General features: G+C 43.3%; 1 protein-coding gene and 1 long non-coding RNA gene across 2 annotated transcripts in view; both read left to right on the top strand.

The window, feature by feature from the left end:
* The window catches only part of LOC102674963, a 36599-nt gene extending 33325 nt beyond the window's left edge, over positions 1–3274 (top strand). Inside the window, exon 4 of the long non-coding RNA XR_004150494.1 lies at positions 3263–3274. This is a non-coding gene — a long non-coding RNA (uncharacterized LOC102674963). The remainder of the gene's footprint in view (positions 1–3262) is intronic.
* Positions 1–17501, top strand: part of LOC102675044 — a 302188-nt gene that overhangs the window by 144253 nt on the left and 140434 nt on the right. The gene's annotated exons all lie outside the window — the stretch shown is intronic.

Genomic DNA, 17501 nt, shown 5'->3' with positions numbered 1-17501 from the left:
GCGGCCCGCATGGCCGCCTCGAAAAGCCGCAAGCCTTTCGGGAAGAGACAGACACTCTCGGGATCGATAGTGACGCGAAGTCGAGCGCAAAAGTTGTGTACAAAGAAACTTAAGAAATTGATTTCTGGTATTTCTCGAAAAAAATTTTTCATAGAAAATATTTCTTTGTATAAAAGAAGGAGGGAAAGATTAATATTCGAATGGCAAAAATCATCACGCATCTTTCCAAATATCTCCAAATTTTCTAAAATGCTAGGATACTATTTCATATATGAGAAATTTCTCTAAAACGAATCAAGATTAGAGGAAATTAAATATATTCAAACATTGCCATGTTTCTTAAATTCGAAAAAAAAAAAAAAAGGAAAAAGAAATATAAGCAACGCTATTCGTTCAAACGGAGAAGAAGTACACAGCTAACATCCTCGAGACATCTCTCGAGATCACCTGAACAGTTTCATCCGTCAAATTCCCGATCATCCACGCCTCTTTTTCCCTCCCCCGCGTAGGGTGGCGCGAAAATCCCGTTAGGACACGACAATAGAATAGTGTAACGAGCGGAAACGTTGATTTCGATTAGGGGTGGCGGTGAATCCGGGCGTGGGGTGAAACGTAAGTAACCAGGCGTCCAACAAACACGCGTCTAAGGGCGCTCTGAGAGAGCGTTTCTTGGTTGTGTGTCGGCGGCGCTGTGAATTTATGGGGCCGTAACAGCGACAAGTGGTTCACAAGTCGCCGGTGGCATCACCGTTTGGCGCCCACCCCGAAAAGGGCTTTCTCGTTTCGCTCTCACCTCCCTTGCCCGGAACGAAATAAATTGGGTTTACCGTGGAACAGGCGTCGTTGCTCCACCAACGAGCCTCCGTCAGCCTCTCCTCTCCTCTGGCGGAGGATGCTGCACGGATTTCCCGGCAACGTTGCTGATTTTACGCCCTCTGCGTGGCATCGTGTCACCGGGGGGATAATTATGCAGACCGACGAGAGAGAGCTACTTGCTTAAATTTCACGCGTGCACACGCCTGGTCCGTATCTTAAACCCTTCCCGGAGAGTTTCTTCGGTGATTAAATCTTATTTGGGTTTCTTGCGTTCGCGTTGTTTTCGGGTTGAATTGGATGTAACGTGTTGTGTTGCTTACGCAAAACAAAATTTAGATTTATGTAATATTTTTCACGTACTTTATCGAGGAAAATTGATTAAAATTTACTTTTCACTGATCAGTGATAAATAATAGATCGTGTAAAACGATTAATAATTCTTAAACGAAAGAGTATCGAAATTTACGTTTCACGATTCGAACTATTTCATCCTCGAAGAGAATAAAAATTCTGCGTGATATTTTTAGAAGGAAGTGTCAGAAAAGGGGGGGAGGGATTCACGCAATAACACCCGGTGATTCGATTTGAGGCCGTGCGGTATGAAGGCGACAGCCAACGTTTCCTCTCTTCCTCTATCATTTCTCTCGTTTCGCTCTTTCTCTCTCTCTCTCTCCCTCTGATCCTCTCGAGCACTTTGTAGGTCGTGCCTCCACCCCTGGCACCCCTTTCGAGAGCGACGGTTTAAAGCGTATTAATTAACCCTTTATTAGACCCGAGTGAAAACCACCGCTTTCGCGCTGGCGCGAGATGAGCCCGATTCAGGAGGCCACCTCCTGGATCGGGGGGGTATCGTTCAGTATTTATGAAAAGCTTCCAGGATATTTTCCGCTGGATCGACCCTTCTCTCTCTTTCTCTCTCTTCCACGATGCTCGTCCCGCAGATTTTCCAAGTCAGCGTTTTTTTCTTTTTTCCCTCGATGGAATCTGAACAAACGATATCGTTTAATGGTAAAGATAAAGAGAGTACTTTTACTCAATCATATTTTGCGTCGTACGTTGAAAAGAATTGCGAATCGTTCGTACAATTTTTTCGTTTCGTTTCGTCGAATTGAATTGTCGAAATAATTCGTGTTGAAAGAAAGAATCATTATTCGATAAAACGTGACTGAGAATTGAACTATAAGTCGCGTTAGTTCAACAGAGTATCGAATATGCAATAAAATTACACACCTTTTGCGAGATTACGTATATTCTTTCGAGGTCTGATCATATATCTACTTGTTACTTCTCCAAGCTTATTACTTATTACTCTAATACCCTCTACGAAGCGTCTTTCCAATAAAATTTAATTCATATTTCCAATTAATAACCAACTTACAAGAAAAACACGTCGCTTAACTTCTCCGCGTTCTTTTCGTTACGTTTCCAACTCGTAATTCGATCGAACCGCGCCGCGTTCCTCGACTTACGATCGCGCCTCGAAGGGCGGGTGGGAAGAAGGAGAAAAGACGTACAACAGCGTAGGATCTGAGAGGGAAAGAGAGCCGTTTGTCTGTCGAATGGTCCACATATATCGCTCGGTCTTCTGCGAGGGGCGAGTGTGCTCAATTTGCCACGTCGAGGGTCGCAGGACCCGGTGTACCTAGCAGAACGTGAAGGAAGGGGGACGAGGAGGACTGTCGGTGGAGGGTGTCTCGGGTCCCCGAGAGGACGGGGCAGGAGATGTAAGGCCTCGGGTGGCACGATGTACGATGGGATCGAGATGAGATTGTCCCGCTAGAATCGTTCCTTTCCTCTCCTTCTCTCGCTACACCCTTACTTGCTTTTCCACGGTGCTCGCAAAACTACCCTTTACTCTTAACAGTCCTTCTTCTTCGATAAACTCTTTACGGGCTACGGGACTCCTCCGATGCCTCCTCCTCGATTCTCTCGGTTATATGGCTCCCTCCCCTCCCCCTTCCCCATCGTCTATTTCCTACGGGAGTATTTGAATACTATCGTATCAGGATTTGACACGACAGTAGTGATGGTGATATTCAATAAGTTGTAGCATTAGTATCGTGTTATTGGGAAGAATAGTATTATGGATATGATGATGCGGATTTTATATCTTTAATATTCGAACACGCAATATAATGAAATATTATCTATTCTTCTATAGAGAAATTTTGCAATCTTTTCGATCGATGAAAATTTAGTTATAAAATTTATATATAAAATTACGCACGATTTCTCTCCCCTTCGATGGTTCAAAATTTAACTTGGTGGAAACACATCCTCGAAGAAGGGGTACAATGGAAACGGTGGAGAGTCACGCTCGACGCCCAGTCACGACACCGTGGATCGCCATCGTGAGCGCAACTGTAAGACGCAACGTGCGCTTGATAGCCTTATCCCGAGGGCGAAGATCCGACGAGGATAAGGGGCAGAGAGGATGATTTTCGAGCATAAACTCGGCTAACGCTCGGGGTAAGACGGAGGAAGAGAGAGAGAGAGAGAGAGGTGGTGTTGAATGGTGAAGGGTAGTTGGCCGAGGCGCACACGTGAGGACGTAGACAAGGCGAAACGAGACGAGACAATGCGGATATTGGACCGGGGAAATATTCGAGACAAAGTATAGGGTATAGTTGTCGATAGAACGGTGAAGATGGCGGAATGGCGTGAGGAAACGCGAGTAGACAAACTTCCACGTTGAGGCAAAATCTTCGTTGGTTATCAGACCCTGTCGCAACGATAGATACAAGACTTCCACTCGGATACCTGCTCATTACAAGGGGATGAAGAGGCAAGGAACACAATATCGGCTCGCGTTTTGGGGGGGAGGGGCTCTGATAATTGGTGGCTCGGTTGAATCGATACTCTTGTGAAATTCTTGTCTCGAGTGTGATGGAATCGAAGAATGTTTATTTTTTTTCTCGTGTTTCTTTTAGATCGATGGTTAATAGAAATTTAGAGAAAGATAGATAGATAAGAAGTGGCTGAGAATTAGATCGAATCGATATTCTTGGTGTGGCGGTAGTAGAGAAGAATATATATTTCTTTCTTTCTTTCTTTTTCATCTTTTTCTTCTCTACGATCGAAAAGAAATATACTTTTGTATATTTTTTTTTAAATGTTTCCCTTTTAATATTCTTCGTTATTAGTTTAAATTTAGCATATAGCCACGCGTATTGTACTTCTCTCGTTAGTGTTACGAACGAGTTGAAATTATCTGGGAATATCTCAGTTAGCTGAGCTCAAAGTTTTCGAAGTTTGGATAGTTCAAAATTCCGAGTTATAAGTCAATGATTGTGGGGAGTTCTAATGGTTTTATTGACAACTGAATCTTCTGCTGGGTTTCCCGATGAATGAACACAATCACAAGAATTACAAGCAATATATCTTTTCATTCTTATTAATAATATTCCATTACTCAAACATTTTATTGCGATATACATACATTCTAAAAATTAAATAATAATCAATGCTGAAATTTTAATAATATCTTTAACAATAGAACCGTATCATTCTTCTTGTATATAAATTTTGTGATAAATCGTAATTCAGATTAAACTGCTCGACTCTTTAATTCTTATTATTATCGACAACATCAATCCACGAAAAAATATAAACAATAAACTTGAAACGAAATCAAAGAGACCCAAACAAATTCCAATAATAACTCATCGACGGATAAAGAAAAAACCTCGACTTTTCCTCGCGCAATCATAACGCGATGACGCATAATCCGCGTGTTCCTCGGGCGGAAACTCGATGTGATCGAGGTAATAACAGACACGAAGAAGGCGAATCGCGCGAGACCCTCGGGATCGTGGATCGACTTTCCGGGAAAAACGAAGGGAGAAACTATCCTTCTATCCTTCCTGCATCCCACGGAGCTAGGTATTCGTCGAACGTTTTGCGACGGGTTAGCCGATCTCTTTGGGTGCACGTAGGGCGAAAGTAGGACCTGTTTAATGGAGCTCGAGCCATTCTGGAAATTTGATCGGCGAGAACAGCCAGCCACCCAGTCGTTTCTTCCTCCTCCCCCCTCGCAATCTTTTCTCGTTTTTCTTATTTCAACCTTCTTGCCCCCATAGGTTTCTCTCTCTTTCTCTCTCCCTTTTTCCGTTCCCGGTATCGCGTTCCTTCGAGGATTCCTCTAGCAAGGACAACTTTGATTTGATTCCGCTCGATGTCTTGTTCTTTCTTCCGCGCGCACCCCCTTCGATCGCGACAAATCTGCCGCAGCGGATGGCTGCTGTACGCTCGAAAAACAATCCTCGTCGTACGATTTCGAAACTCGATATGGGGTTGTTGTTCGTTGGAAAAATTTAGAATCGCGAACCAATGTTCGTAAAGTATTTTGCATTCGATCGTTTGTGTATTTCGAACGAGTAGATTGTGATCGAGGTGTGAAATTCGTTGTTTCGAATTTAGAGGATGGAAGAAAGAAAGAATTGTTTAGTTTAAAAAATATTTTGGAAACGGAATATTCCGAAGGAAGGTGAATGCGTTTCCTTTTCGACTTTGCCGAACTCAAAACTTACTTTTCCAATCTCGAGAAATTCCGCATGGATACATATTTCCACATGGTACCAACTTTCGAAGCGCGATCTCCGATCGCATCCGACATTTTCGAGCGATAAAATAACGCTGACGTAAACTGGAAGGAAGGAAATGCAAAATAGGGATCAGAGCGATAAGTGGTGGCCCCGCATCGATAGTTCTCGAAAATTTACCGTCCCTCCCCCTCTTCGACCGGTCATCGAGGGAGATGAAACGTTTTCCGTTTGCATGCAAAGCGCCGCCAGTCGACTGACCATGGACGTCGGTATGCCATTGTGAAAACGAACGCATACGTCGCTGCGTGCTCCTTTTTGCCCGCAGACCGATACCAACTTGGCCAGGAAGTGACATGCTTGCGAAATGGGGTGAAAATATCGTAATAGCGGGAAAAAGGCACCAAGAAATATACGTGTGCGTATGAATATATATATATATATATACACGAGAGGATGGAACAAAACGAACAGCATTGGATATGCACAGAAATATCACTGGGACGGTTTGATAGATAATACTCGTTCCAGTTCCGATAACTCGAGTAAATTATTCACACGTTAATGTCGGTTGTTGCTCTCTTGGAATAGATGGTTTTTATCGCACTTTGTTCTACTGATTGAAGACACAAGATTGAATCAAAGATTTGTTAGGCATCGCTGTTCATTAATTGCGGCTAAATATATACCGTTTTCACGTGTACAAGATATAATAATTTATCTCTTGTGTCTTTTTCCTTACGAAATATTAGAAAGGAGTGTACTATAACGGTTGAAAGGGGAAGAAAGATAATTAGAATAATTTCGAGTCGAATTGTCAAATATCCTTAAATATTTAAAAAAAAAATCTCGAATATCTCTGTATTCTTCCTCTGAAGCGGAATACAAATATAAATGCAAAGGGGAATAAGGAAAACCATCTTCCATTCTATGGATATAAATAACGAAATCTCGAATTCTCCGTCCGCAAGAAACTTTCCAATATGATATCGAACTATTCTCGTATACCTTCCCTCCAACATATGCGAGTCGTACGAAATTTAACGACATCTCGTCCGCGTGGAGAGAGGGGGGGCGGGAGGAAAATGAAATAAAGGTAAAAAACGGGCGCAGGAAGAGGAGGAGGAGGGAAGTCTTGGGACATAGGGGTCACGGGTGGCTTGTTTGCACGCCCATTCTCTGCATGGCCATCCTTGACCGTGGCTGTCCAGGGTGGAACCTCGACCAGGAGGAGAGGACCCTTCGTGGCCATTACTTGGATGGCAAACACACTTGGACCGTTTGGTTTGTCCTTCCATCCCGGCCGCATATAACGGCCCGACCCCTGTGTATCGGCATGAGATTTCTATTTAAATGAGAATCCATTAGAATCTCGAGGCGGACCCGGGGGCAGAACGATGCCTCGAAAACTTTCCTCCTACCGGATACTAATCAGCGTTTCCTGCGCCCCGCACCACACCCGACTTCTTAAACAGCTAAAGATCCTGGCTAGAGCGACTCTGATTGTCCGCGGATCAATCCAAGAAAAGTTAATATCCTTAATTCCACGAAAATTATAATATCGAAGAAATGCGGGGGAGATTGAAATTTTAATGCACGATGAAGATATGAAGTTTTGAAATTCGATTTATTTATTATTCGCATCGTATGAAGAATGTACCATTGATATCGATACTCGTCATCTATTGTAACGAATAAATTAATCCAGTTATTGTCACATTAATATCCTACAATAAACGTGGATATTAAATGAAAACGTGAATACATATCGTTGAATACGTAAAACGATTATCACAATTATAGATTAATCTTAATAACAACTGCATCATTGCTACGATCATTCTAAAATTTCAATAATTCTCTCCACGCTTACAAGAATGAAGGAGCGAAACAACGGTCGGTCCCTCGGTCCAACCAGTTTAACCTTAGATCTCCTTTCGCTAATGTATTCATAATCGTGCGTGCGGTCGAGGACACGGGGGTCCCTCCATCGAAATCTCCACTCGACGGCGCGGCACGCGCCTTAATCGTCGTTAATGATAACGACGAGTGTAGAATCCCGCGTAGAATTTCCAGTGACGCGCATTCAAAGCCTCGGTTCCCTCCTTTCCGTATGAAGCAACGTGAGCGAAACGCAGTCTTGAGTGGCTAACGGCGGAAGACGGGCGTGTTCCGCTCATCCTGCGTGTCGCGAGGGGTTTGGTCGCCTATTTACGCGCATTGGGGACCTCATCATTAAGAGAGAGCGTGCACGAGAGAGAACGGAGAGAGGGAAGACGCAGAAATGACAAAGCCGCTCGTTAGGCCCTCCGAGGGTCCTCACGAGGGCATCGCCAAGGGTGAGAACGTGCTTAGGCCCTCGATCCGTCCCTTCGACCTACGCTTTTCTCCACCACCCCCCACCCCGTCTCCTTCTCTGACCTCTCTTCTCCATTGCGTGCACCCTCTCGAACACCCTTTCCGCGATGGTCAGCCTCGAGGAACTTTTGCCCATCGACGAACCTCGTGATTTGTCCACGGGTACTTCCCGACCGATTTTCTTCTCGAGATGCTGGTTTTGGTATATGTAATAGGGGGTAAAGTAAGTAAAAGTAGATTTTAAAAATTAGTAAAAGATAGGAAGGAGAAATTATTCAGATATCTAAATCTTATCACATTAAACGCGTTAAAAACGTCTTTATGAATTAATGAATAATACAAACGATAGAATTTTAGATTCGATAAATTGACGATGCTGGGCGCAACGTTATTTGTTATCGTTAGCTCCGGCTGTTGAAGCATCGTTAGAGCTGAAAGCCGCGAAGTCGTAGGAAGTGAGTTACTGCACCATTGGCAATTACGCGTTGACAACATCCGTCTAATGGTGCTTCGCTCGTAAACGCTCGGTCGTCTTGCCTGCTTCTCTCCTCTTTCCTCCACGGCTTTCGCATCTTTGCTTGATACAAGAGCATCATATTCGCGGGTTATATGCTTCTCCGCGGCGTGATATAATGTTTTACAAATTGTGCCGCGTTTCGATGTGGAGGGTAAGAATAAGCTGGAACCGTGTCTCTGAATATTGCGTAGAATTATATCTATTTTCGTCATCGTGAGAGTACCTTGCATCTCAAACTTCTACATACATTCTTAATTTAATTTTTAAACTTTCAATTTAAAACGCGAATTGTTCCAAATAGGGAATATTCTGAAGTATCTTGATGAATTCTCAAAAATTAAATTCCACTTCTTGAATTTAATTCTTCTTCAATATATTTTATTTCTTATCTAAATAAAAAACTGTCTCTAAATCGATCAAAAATCAACGTCCCCAATACATACGTACCTCGAAACGATTTTTTAAAACCGATTATATAAACGAAAAATCATAATTCCACGATGCGTTCAGCATCCCGTTACTTGCTAAAGCACGACGAGCGTCACATCGTGGAAGCGGCACACCACAACTTGGCAAAACCCATTCCCCGGTTATTAATCCCGGAATTCACGGATTATTCCGGCCACCCGCCGGGCAGATCGCGGGGAAATGAGGCGCAGCCGGTGCGGAGGACGATAGGTCGGCGGAGACGGTTTCCGGCGGAGGAGTCGTTGCACGTCGTGGGAGTTGGCAATCAGTCAGCGTGACAGTTTTGCCCAAGCTAGGTGACCCAGGGCGTCGGGGGTGCGTTCCATCACTTTCCTCCCGTGATGTATGCATGAGGTCGCGGCCGTTGGCAATCGCTGTACACACGTGCCCTCCCAAGTAGCCGACACCCACGCTTCCCTATGAATATATGAATCGAACCGCGAAATGTTCAAGTCCGGATGAGTGCTGTTGGGGCCACCGGTGGTCATACGTTATCGCCGTGAGACGATCCCAGCTTCATCCCTTGGCGCTAATATCGCAACGAATGTATCACGGTGCCCCTGTTACGTGGTGCATTTTGTCTCTCGTTGGAAGGGAATGATTCAGAGAGATGCGGTTTGAATTATTTTATTTCTTTGCACGAGGGGAGAAGGAAGTTTGCGATGAAAGTTGATGATAAAGAAGGGATAATGTAATATATAGGAGTATGTATTTTCTTTAAAAATATGGAAATGGATGGATCAGTGAAATTTCGTAATTTGATCGGATGTATCTTTTTTTGTTTTGGATAATAATAATAATGTCGTTTACTCTCGAAGGAAAGTGAGGAATGGAAGTTATTATAAGAAAAAATACTTGAGAATTGCGATTTTGACGAAACCACGAAGGGTATGTATCGGTGTTAGAGTCCTGTCTGGTGTCCCTTCGGGGCTCAATAGAGGGGCCCAAGTCCAAAACCCAAAGGCTTAACGAGTTGCGCACACTTCGTGGAAGGCAAGTCAGCTCACGACGTTACAGGGTGGTAATGGAGTTAATTGCCGGCAGCGGACGAAACCGGGGGCTTACAACTTGAGATACCCCGTGCACCTGATACCAACAAATTGCTTGGTTCTTACGTTACAACGTGATCCAGCGCGAGCCAGCCTTCTCCCTGTGTGTTTCAAATAGCAGACAGGGCATCTTTAATCCAGACTACGTGTATGAGAGGGAAATGGATGAACTCTCGTTAAACTGGAGAAACGAGATTTTATTCTCAACAAACTATTGATAACTTGTTTAAAAATTAGGGAATCCATGTGCTCGAGCTTTGTAACGAGGTTTATTATTTATCGACGTGAGATCCAATCCTTCTTCCTTATTTTCTCGATTCGAATTATAAATCATCGAGAATTAATCTTGCAAATCTCGAACGATCCTTGCTTAATTCTCTCGTGAAATCGTTTCGAATTAGCAAGAGTGGAAGAGAGAATAATACATCCGTTTATGAAACGATCGTTTCTCCAGACGTAGCAACTTATATCTCGTCGAAGACACCGTCTCTGACGAAGTTATCCGCGTTATCCGCGGTAACTGAACGTCGAGGAGAGGACGAGTCGCGAAATAGGATAATACCTTGGTCAGGGCCTTCCAGCACCGTTGTCGAGGGACGATGACTAGCGTAACACAGAAAAGACATTAGCCAGCGTCGTGAAAGGCGGCCGTGAGGGGGCCAATGGGCGTTTGCCGGCTTTGGGGATGATGGGATGATGGCGGTGCTGTGTTGAAGTGGCCTTGTGTAAAATTATGACTGCATACACGAATACGTATATAATGTGTTCGTTCGCATTTGTGATTTTGTCGCCTCCTATTAAGATGTCAGATTTAACAGAATCATATAGAAATGTATAGCTTGAAACTATTAGTATTTGAATATGAATATCTGTGTAGCGTTTTAAGTTTAACAATTTTTTCTCTTTCGATAATTGTTTTAATTAATATTTATGAAATATCGTGATGAGTGGATTTAAAAAAAGAAAAAAATATCTACAAGAAGAATTTTTAATAGTTTTCGAATGGTTAATTAAAATGATAGGTAATATCGCGCGATACATCGGAATCGTGTTGATGGGTAAACAGCTCTTTTTTTATAAATTATGATTTATAAGGGGTGAGTTTCGTGCTGTAATTAATGTCATCGGTTCTTGCCCTTCAATTAAAAACCAATTTCGTAGGGTTCGCTTAATTGGTTGGTTTTCATCGCGCCGCTAGATATTGCTCCACCATCCTTTGTCTCGGTCGCATCGTCTTATCAGGAACGCCTAGAATTAATCGTGTATCAGGCTCAAGGCTCACGTACGAGCACGAGGTTTAATCGAAGGGAGAAGATTAAATTATATACTGTACGCGAAGTTGATTCCTTCCTTTAATTCGCAAATTTTCGATTAATTGATCACCCTGCGCGCGAAAGTTAATTGCGAGACGTTATTAATTAATTAATAATTTGATAATGGATTATTTTTATATTTTTTATTTTTCACAGAAGTTTTTCGATCAAATATTTCCCAAAAATATTTGATTACTGGACTATCAGATTTAGATTATTTTCAAAATATCAATTCGTTGAATAATAAATACCTCTTCACGGAATAATAATATCTTTTTCGATGATTATCAAATTTATCAAGACCGCAATTGTTCCTGTATCCCGGGATACAGAAACGGCGGAGCCCTTGTTGCAGAAATTTACGGTAATCGCGGCAAGAGTTGAAACAACGTTCGGCCAACAATCAATTAAAAGTCCGCTTCGTGGACCCGTGCAAATCCAACCTTTCCGGATCGAGGGCTTTCGAAACGAAATAATAGTTTGAGAAATCGGATCTTGACTTCTGACTGCGAACGAATAACATGGAGAAAGGGAGAAAGAGAGAAACAGAGAAGAGAGAGAGAGTTCGCGTGGCGGTCGAATCCGTTGGAAATCGTAATCGGTACGAGTGGTGGAACCTCTGACCGCTGGAAAATCCAGCCGCCTCTCTCATTAGCATTTAATGCCAGCGAAACTTTCGGCTATAATGGCTCGTGTGTGCGGGCTGACGAATGCTCGAATTAGAGGCGAGAGGGTTGGTAAGAGTCGGCGGTAAGAGCGGGCTTTTCGAGGAGTCCGGATCGGAGGTCGAAACCTAAAGAGACCGAACGACGTGTTCCCGCTTCAAAATGCTCTCCTCCGGCCCTCAAGCTGATTAAATTCTTCCGACCGTGATTACCGTATCCCCCCGCGTTACAGACGCGTCAATTGCCTTGCGAACTTATTAATCGCGTTTTTCCGCGATTCACGATTCTCTCCCTGCCCCTCCGCGCGGAACCAATAAATATATTTTTGCCGATCGTTCATCATCCTCGGTTAAACATAACGCTTAAGCATCTTAAAATTTTCCCACGATTCAGAATCGTTCGTCTTTGAGAAACAAATATATAAGGTAAATAAATTTACTTTTACTTTTACCTTTAATTAAATCGGTTCGCCGATTTTAATTAATACAATTTCGTAGATCGAGGATACTAGCTGCTACTTTTCCCTCCCATTCTCTACGATATAATCTCGTTTCGACGAACGCAACGCGAAGTAATCCGCGCTCCACTGGCGCAAACGTACACCGACGGTGTTCCATCACCGTTTAACTCTCTCGCTCGCAACGAAACGAGAACGCGATATAAAAGTGCGTGTAGAAACGCGGCGGAAAGAGGATTTGCCGTGGTAAATTAACGCGGAGCGAAGGTGGAAAACGAGCACCGGGGCCGGGGATTTCGAGCGCGTGGCAACTTCGTTCAAACCGTAGTTTCATCCTGTCGGATAATATTTCGTTATTATCCGCAAAAGTTAATATCAGCGCCTGCGCGTGTGCGTGCGTATATGTAAAAACTTGCCGCGAGAAAGTTAATATACTTTTAATTTTTATTTTCGTCGCGTTTCGATGCGGACGTCGACGGCCGGATGAGGATGGCGAGGAATCACGCGCATTCTCGTTGGGGGCGGAGTGGTGCGCGCTCGTCAACGGCGCGGCGGAGAACTTTAAATTCTCGTGCCGCCTCGCTTAATCCGCGGCTTAAAGAGCTTAACCCCACGAATATCTCGTCAGAGCTTCGCCCCCCTCTCCCTCCCCCACCTCTCCAGACCGACGACGTCGGTCCGCGGTGCCAGAGAGCAGGTTTATTAGCGCACGGATTTCGCAATTCTTTTCATCCCCGGCTGGGACACGAAGCCTCCCACGCCGTTTACATAAGCGAGTTCTCCGGATTGCCTTTTTGATATGTAGATAAGGGGTGGTGCCGCTTTTACGCCGTTTACGCCCCTCCACCGTGGTCTGGAAAGAGAAAGAGAGACCTAGTTGCTTTCAAGATAGACTGGAGATGTTCCACTGGTGTGGAATTCGAGAGCCTGACGTTTCGTCGAAGATCTTCGATATCGCGAAGATATAGCTACGTAAGAATTTTTTTTTAAAGTTAAATAACGGATTTTTGCAGAGGGATGTTTAATTTAAGATATAAGATCACAAGCGTGGAACGATGGCAGATTTCTCGATTAATGTCATTTCGTGAGACGTTAAAGTTAATTTAAGGTTTACCGTTCTTCGTAGCAATATTTCTCTCTCCCTCTCTCTTATTTCTTTGTGCAACGTGTTAAGCGCCTTCCTCGAAACGTGTAATTATTTCGATGATTATCCATACTTACGATCGAGGTAAGAGAACTTAGGCCACGCGTGTACATACATATACACACACATACACGCGCGCGTATCGATTTTCTGGAAGGAAATCGCGGGTTAGACGCGATAATCGACACGGTTCTGGCGCCGCACGTGAAACAGGCGGCCAAACAAGGCCGAGCAATTATGAACAAGGAGCATGACCGGGATAAACAAATTACACGCGAACGGTTTCTCGGTGGTGATTAGAGGTAAATCTTGTTACCAAGTTTCTGTCTGGCTTTCGTCTTGAAACAACCTTAACTCGAAACAACACGGAAAATTACTGCTCTATACAAACGTTCATCTTTTATTGAATTAAATAGCGAGAAACTTTAAAACTGCGCATTAAGACGTTTCAACTTTTAAATTTTAAGAATCAAATTTCAAAATCTCTAAAAAGACGCTTTGGAAGTATTAAGTACGAGAGATATCCGACTGGATGGATTCATAGGTTCTTCTTTGATGGGGGAAGGATCGTAGAGCAGATCGAAATTGTGCTATTTCGTCGAAACGAGGAAGAGATAAATGATCAAGCGTGAGTCTCTATCGGTATAAGATTCTCCTGGGACGAAGAGCTAAATCAGCCACAGTGAAGGAAAGGAGGAAGCGAAAAAAGGGACCAATCTTTTCCCTTAGACACACGACGTTCTATCATTATTGGGCCGCTTCACTCTGCACGCTTGTGCTCATTTACTTCTATTATTTGAGGTAAACAGATTTGCTTCTCCCGTTTAGCTTCTCTTCAGACGTTGATCACATACGATTTTTCATAGGTTACGTATTGTACGTTTTCGTTAGAGCTCTTTTCTTTTTCTTTTCTTTTTCTTTTTTTTTTTTTTTTTTGATTTATTATCAATCTTTAATGTTGAGATCGAGATAGAGAAATTATTATAATAATAGAAAATCGAGTGTAAGCGAAGCGAAATTTTATTTTTGATTTGTCGAAATCACAAATCGACGTCGTTCCTCGACATCTTTCTCGGTTGCTGGCTGAAACGACGGCAGAGGTAGTTTTTGCGGGCAAATGGAAGCCGATTTCTGCGCGTTTCTGCAATTAGAACGGCAGTAGTCAAGCATCAAAGGCGAGCCATGTGGAAGACGTGAAATTTCATCGGAAGCCATGCGACGACTACGAGAGAAATACACGCGAGAGAAGGATGAAAGTGTTGGAAATAGAAAGAGGAAGAGAAATAGAGAGAGGGGGGAGGGGAGGGAGAAAGAGATGAAGGTAGAAAGCGGAGAATAGAAAGAGAGAAAGGAAAGGCAGCAATGAGAGCTAGTCGATCCGAGAGTTTGCGAGTTCCAAGCCAAGGGGATTGCCGTATATTAAAGTACTTTTCGACTCCCCCTTTCCTTTCTACGCCAATCCGTAGCCCTGGACCCCCAAACCTGCTCCTACTTCTCTTTTCTATACGTTCTTCTTCTCTTCGTCAGTCTCGTTGCCATTCGAATCGCGAGTAATCGTAAGCCCTGACTAAGCCTCTTGCGTATTTTACACGTGATGTTCCAACTTCGTTTACAATTCACTATATTATATATAAATATAACTTTTCTCGATGATCGGTTTAATCAGAACGATCGCAGGATTAATGGTGAGAATCATTTTAATATATTATGATAAGAGTTAACGTATCTTTTCGAATAATACAATTTTTTAAATTATTATCTGGCAAATATATATTTCTTCCTAAATTGTAAATCTTATTTAATCTATAATAGATATTTTCAAAAAAAAAAAAATCGACGATCCGTGAACACAGCATCTATCGACGAAGAGTTTTCCTTTTGATGCCATTAGTCATTAGCGATTCTAAAAGCACCCAGGGTGGAATATTACAGCAGTAGCCACGCCAGCTTTTACCATACTTTAGCTTTATACGAGGCCCATTCATCAAAACCCAACGAGACCAGTGGGCTCCATGGGTGTACGTTGCTTAGCAATGGATCCTGCATCGCAGCAGGATGTTTATGATCTGTGATCGTGCCAATATATTAGATATTTCGAGAAGGATCGATCTTCTTTTTTTTTTTTATTTTATCGTTCATTCATTTGTGCTTTTATGATAGTTTTTTTTTTCCTTTTTGAACTCGTGAAAAATTATGACTCGATGTTACGCTACAATTTGTGTAAAATATTCTATCTTTGGTGCGTTCACCTTTTCGAACTTTCTTGTTATTTTATAATAACTCAATTTTTACCCCTTTATTTTCAATGAGTATACCTTCGTGGCACGAAACTTCATAACTTTCATAACTTTCTAACTTTCTCGTTATATTATATGTATTATAACTCAATTTCCACCCACTCATTTTCAATGCTTATGTCTCTTAAAGGTCTATTTAAATATATATCGTATATAGTGTTCGAGGAAAAAAATTTCAAAGTTTCGAAAAAAAAGTAATCTCGCTCCTGTTTATATCACAATTATCACGAACCCGTTAAATCTCACGTTTCGCTCGATTTTCTTTCTCGAATATAAGAACTCCTTTTCCCTCCCCCTTTCTCCCCCTCCCCCAAATAGATTCATTTCCACCGATCTCGTCCTCCATCGTTCCTCGACTTGCGAGTATCGGTCGCCACTGACTCGCCCTGCCGGAGCATCGATCTAGGCGAGTCTCGGATACGAAGAAGAAAAGGTGAGAAGCTGTCAAGGCTGTCACGCGTCCAATGGACCATACAGTCGGCCCATTATCGGCGAGAGGGGTTGGCCTCTGTGGAGAAATAATAAAAATGCCATTAGTGTCTCGACGTCCCAGCACGGTCGAGCGATGCGAACGTTTTCACCCCACAGATTTCGACCGATATATATCTCTCATCCCCATCGACCACTTTAACGTCTTTGTCACGGACTCTCCCGGCTTGACGAGGTTAATCCTTCTTTCTGGCCTTCATCCCCCCTCCCCCCGCCATCTCCTCGGTTCTCCTCTCCTTGGTCCACTAGCCGGCCCTGGACGACGACGAGCTTAAAATCCGTTCACGAGCTGGAACGAAAATAATTGCATCGTGATTCTTCCGCCTTTTTCCCTTCAACCCTCCTTCTCCCTTCAGCCATCCTTCTCGCTCTCCTCTATTTCGACTTTGCCTCTTCCCTCTTCCCCTTCCCCCTTCCTCGGTCGCGCCACGACCGAGAGGGCATAAATCCTTCGGGATCGTCGCCGGGAATAAGATAAAAATCTCGCCGTGGCGCGATTTCAGTGGCGGAGAAGAGGAAAGGGAGAAAAAAAAAAAAGAAAAGAAAAAGAAAGGCAAATTCCCGAATAAACACATCCGCGCCTCTTTATGGCGCCACTTTGCGGATCCACCACCTCCCCCGAGTCGGGCCGCCTGTGTACCGTGCGCATTATTAACTCAACCACCGGAAAATGTCAACGCGGCTGGCCTCCTTATCTCCTCCTCGCTTTTCTTTATTTTACCGACAAACGGTTGCTGGTTTCCCTAGCCGGCGGCGTTGCTTTCTTCCCTTCCCTGACACGCCACTTTTATCTGGCTGCCTTCTGTCCGGAATGTTGTGTTGTATATTCAATGGCGGATTTGTAATTGGATCGTAATTGAATTTTCTTGGAAAAGAATTTGTCAACTTTATATATCATATATATATATATAGCTATTTTATAAAATTGACGAAATTTATTGAGAAACAGTGAGCTCGAAGATTAAACGTCTTCGTTGAATTTTATTTGAGATTCGATGAGATTGGATAAGGGGCATCGAATATCTTCTATCGTTTCCGTTTCCACGGAAGATCGGTTTTCCAAACGTTTTAATCGGCATTTTTCTCTTTTCCTCTGGCCCCAATTTCACGATTCTCACTCTCCCCTCCCCGGCTGGGAACGGAGAAAGAGAGAGTCCTCCTCCAGGAGAAAGGAGTTATCGCCGAAGGAAGCTACAGGCATCGGCGTGCTCCTGTGAAAAGGGGCTGGAGACGGCCGGCGGGGTTAAAACGACCCCCGCATTCGAGGCTGAAGTCTGAAAGATAAGGTACCCCTCTTCTCTCTCACGGCCTCCTAGATTATGGAATGGCACTTTAATTACACTAATGGGAGAACCAAATGTTAATTACAATTCGAAGTCTAAAAGAG

This window comes from Apis dorsata, unplaced genomic scaffold (genome assembly GCF_000469605.1).
Source record: "Apis dorsata unplaced genomic scaffold, Apis dorsata 1.3 scaffold_231, whole genome shotgun sequence".
Lineage (NCBI taxonomy): Eukaryota > Metazoa > Arthropoda > Insecta > Hymenoptera > Apidae > Apis > Apis dorsata.
The sequence above is the reverse complement of the archived record's forward strand: the minus strand, read 5'-3'. Positions and strand labels throughout refer to the sequence as shown.